General features: G+C 37.7%; 1 non-coding gene across 1 annotated transcript; it reads left to right on the forward strand.

The window, feature by feature from the left end:
* The first annotated feature begins 2,777 nt into the window (after positions 1–2,777).
* Positions 2,778–2,883, forward strand: LOC120105405 (small nucleolar RNA R71). The gene has a single exon (XR_005507780.2). It is a non-coding gene; the product is annotated as a small nucleolar RNA R71 (small nucleolar RNA).
* Positions 2,884–4,697: the final 1,814 nt, after the last annotated feature.

Below are 4,697 nucleotides of genomic sequence, written 5' to 3' on the forward strand. Positions count from 1 at the left end.
GACCGTACACAAGCTAAGGGTTCGGATCTCCAAAATATTGTTAATACTAGTAGTTTCCAAGGATTGGTCGAAAAGACCTACTTACTGATTCAAAATCATCTTATCTGCAGGATTTCGAGAGTTGTGGATGTTTACTTTAGTACCTCACGGGCTTTATCTGTAATATTCCAGTTTACTCGAATTTTTACAACGACGGCTTTCACACTATTGTCTTTTCGGTCAATACAACATTTTTTTTTTCTTTTTTTTTTCTAAAGAAAGATATATAAATTGTGCACTTTTACTCTTGTGGTGATTTCTCCGTGTAACGAGCAATCAGTCGACAACTCTCACACCAGTTGGCATAAGGTGTCGGGCATCAAGACTCCCCTACGGACTTATGCTCGGAGTCCTCATCACAAGCCCATTTGACCTTTGACAATAGGTAGCCCTTTTCGATGTTCCTGACTAAATCCATTTTTATTGATTTTTTTTTTTTTTTGGATTAGATAAGTATGATTCATCAGGGTCCAAAGTTGCTACCATACTCTCAACATAATGTCGAGCCTAGACCTTAGAAGAGTCGGCCAGTGTGTAGTGAAATTCCAAAGTATTAATTAGCTTACAACTTCCTAAGAGAGACTTAATAAAAAGAACTTAAATTTGTATTACTTCCCACTAGTCATTGGGCTTTTTAGATTTTATATACCTTGTGTGTTTATCATTCTCGCATAAATGTATATAAATTAGGATTTTTTTTTAACAAAAACTTTTTTTTAATAACTTTTTTTTTAATTATTATTTTATAAACATATATTTTTTAAAAAATATATATATATATTTTTTATTTTTTATTTTTTTAAAAGATGATGATTTTATTATTTTTTTTTAACTTTTTTTTTTATGAAAATCAAGATGAATACCCCCAAACCTAAACCTAACATTGTCCTCAATGTTAAGAAATAATCTAAGAGAATTGGGTTGCCTCCCAACAAGCGCTAAGTTTATTGTCTTCAGCCAGACATAGTGAGATAGTTTTTGCATCTCCTTCTATGAGGTCATCTATTTTGTCTATCATAAAACACTCAATTTCCCTTGCGGGTTGGTCGGCCGTATTGAACACATTTAATTTTACCTTCATGTTCCCAAATGATATGTTCATTACCCCTGTTCTACAATTGATGCATGCATTGGCTGTTGCTAAAAAGGGCCGCCCAAGGATCACGGGGATTTGTTTATTAGGATTGGGCTCATATTCCATATCAAGGACAATGAAATCTACTGGAAAATAAAATTTGTCTACCTTGACAAGAACATCTTCAATTATCCCACGTGGTGTTTTTACAGATCGATCAGCCAATTGAAGGGATACCGAGGTTGGTTTTAACTCACCTAAACCAAGTTTCTCATAAACTGAATAAGGTAAAAGGTTGACACTTGCCCCTAGATCTAAGAGTGCTCGATCAATGAAATTATTTCCTAAGACACAGGAGATCGTGGGAGCACCAGGATCTTTGAATTTTGGAGGGGTGTTGTGTTGGAGAATAGAACTCACTTGCTCAGTTAGGAAAACCTTCTTAGGCACATGTGTCCTAGATTTTCGCTTTTGTGTACAAAGGTCTTTGAGAAATTTGGCATAGGAGGGAACTTGTCTGATGGCATCAAGGAGTGGAAGGTTGATTTTAACTTGTTTGAAGACCTCTATCATCTCTTCTAATGAAGTTCCCTTTTTGCCAAATGGAGAGGGTGAAGTAAGAGCTTCAGGAAATGGGGCCTTTGGGATGTGAGTTTTGGCAGAAGATGGACTAGCTGAAGAAGAAGAAGAAGGTTTTAGATTTTCATTTGACACATTTCTATCCTCTTCTTCACCTTCCTTATTGTTATCCTCCCCAATCTTATTGTCTATTATACGTCCACTCCTTAGGGTAGTCAAAGCATTGGCTTGTTCATGATGAATTGCATTTAATTGATTTTCTTGAGCCATGTATTGTCCCCTAGGATTACTTAGTGGTTGGCTTGGAAGCTTTCCTTCCTCTCGCTTGTTCAGTGCATTAGCTAGTTGACCCATTTGGGATTCTAGCTTGGCGATTGATTGCGTATGAGAGTGCACTAATTGTGTAATGGTTTCCAAACCTTGAAGGGCGTTCAACACTTTCTCCTCAAAGGCTGTGTTTCTTTGGGGTGGAGGAGGAGTGTGTTGAAATTGAGTCGAGGGACGGTAGGGATGAATATTTTGTGGGGTTTGAAAATTCTGAGGGTTTGGAAAGTTTTGGGAATAAGGTTGGGCAGTATTCGAAGCTTGCTGCTTCCAAGAAAAGTTTGGATGATTTCGCCATCCCGGGTTATATGTATTGGAAAATGGGTCATTACCCGGTCTGGGTTGTGTTTGAGCAGCATTGATGTGTTCTTGCACGAGTTCGGGGAATTGGGGCGCTGAGGGGCACTCATGAATAGGGTGGGATGGGCTAGAACAAATAGTACACACTTGTGCTTGGGAAAAGTTCATGTAATGCCCACCTATCATCAGTTGGTCAATCTTATGGGACAATGCATCTACCTTGCTAGACAGGTCCATAGAATGACTTATTTCACAAATGGTCCCTTTTCTTTGAGAACTCGGGGGTGCTTGACGAGAACATGAAGCATGGTGGAGAGAGTTTTCATTAAGATTTTCAAATAATTTCCATGCTTCATGCTCATTTTGAAGCATAAAAGTGCCCCCGCATGCAGCATCGATCATCTGACGGTTTCGTTCTGTCAATCCGTCATAAAAACATTGCACTAGTTGCCACTTAAGTATTTGATGATGAGGGCATTTACGGATTAGGTCCCTAAATCTCTCCCAAGTTTCATGAAATTCTTCTCCCTCAGTTTGGGAGAAGCTTGTAATGGCACGTCTAAACTGGTTCGTTCTTCCTATGGGAAAGTATTTTTTAAGGAATTCTTGTTGCATTTGACCCCAGGAATGAATCGAATTGGCCTCTAAAGATTTCAGCCATTGCTTAGCTCTATCTTTAAGGGAGAAGGGGAATAATCTAAGTTTTAACGCATCATCAGTAAAATTTTGAATCTTGACAGTGGTGCAAATCTCAAGGAATTCATCTAGGTGTTTGTATGGGTCTTCGTTGGTGAGCCCATAAAAAGATGGAAGCATTTGGATCACACTAGACTTTATTTCATATTGTACAGCTGCTACCTCAGGTAATCGAATGCAAGATGGGGAAGTGTAAATAGTGGGAGTAAAATATTCCCTCAGGAGTTTGGGTTGTTCTTCAGCCATCTTAAGAGGTGGGGATGATCCTAATGTTTTGATCTTAGCTCGAATGTTCCTAAGGGTTCGTTCTATTTCAGGGTCAATAGGTAATAGGTTTTGTACTCTAGAACGACTACCGTGCATACACTAGTACTCGATCAATCAAGCATGCAATAAAAGAGAAAAGCATATCAATCCTAGTCTTTGTCCTAAAATCACTAGACAGCTCCTAACTGGTTTGAAGAGGGCACCTAAGCCTCCAATCCGGTCTAATGAACCGAGTTGACCAGGTAAGCTCCCAGGTAAGTGGAGGGGTCACGATGCGTTCGCAAAGGTCCCACTTAAAACCCACTTGCCTCGAACAGATGAACTGTCTCCCTTATAGGGACAAAGCTTGCCTAGACATCAACTAAGCCACAGAGCGAAATTGGTGCAACTTTCGGTGATCTTCGTCCTATTGAGCTCGAATGTCCCTAGGGGCCAACGTCTAATTGATTTTAATTAAAGATGACACTATGTGAGATTGAGTTCACCTAAGTTGGGCAAGAGTCCGGTGATGAAATCCGGCTCTTATCTTGTTGGGGTGATTGCCCTTACTATGTGCAAATTGATTTGTGTATGTGTATCAAGCATGCATTCACAATTTTGCTATAATTAAAATCAAACAATCACCACAAAATTTCAAACCAATTTAAGTAAGAAAAGTTTAGAGGTTACCAAAGAGAATTTTCCCAGCAATTTAATTTTTTTTTTTTTTTTTTTTTGCAAACCTCTACAGCATTTCTTTTCCGGCAGTTCTCCTTTTGATCATCCCAAATTTTTTTCCTCGATTCCTGATCAAATAATATATAAAAAATAAAATAAAAATTAGTAAGGGAGAAAAAGAAGATAAGAAAAGAAACAATAATAGAAAAAAAAATTTTAAAGAATTTTTTTTTTTTAATTTTTGAATAATTTTTTTTAATAAGAAAAATAACTATGCTAGCAATCCCCGGCAACGGCGCCAAAAATTGATCGGTTATTTCAATTTCAAAAATAAACCACGCAATAGCACGTATCCTGTAGGATAGTGATTACGGGTGTCGGTCCACAGGGATTGGAGACAAGTTATTTTTCCTAATTAAATAATTACTTCAAAGGGGATAAGCTAGAGTAAAAGATAAAAACTAAGAATTAATATGGGTGTAGTAGTATGAATTATCTATGGAGAGAGGTGTTTAGGGCTAGATTCCACCGATAGATTTATATCCGTGACGCTTTCAATGATTGAGTTGTATGTAAGACTTGATTGCTTCCGACTACAAGTCAAAGCAATCACAAAAGAAAATTATAACTAATTCCCAGCATGAATTATCTAAGTCTAGCACAAACCATCTACTCTTACGATAAGCATGACCTGTCTAACCTAGCATGATGCATCTGATCATTAAGTCATTAAACATGAAATCGATGTCACATGAATATC

The sequence above is a fragment of the Phoenix dactylifera genome, chromosome 1 (genome assembly GCF_051530095.1).
Source record: "Phoenix dactylifera cultivar Ajwa chromosome 1, Ajwa_hap1_PhDact_Kaust_v1.1, whole genome shotgun sequence".
NCBI classification, from domain to species: Eukaryota; Viridiplantae; Streptophyta; class Magnoliopsida; order Arecales; family Arecaceae; genus Phoenix; species Phoenix dactylifera.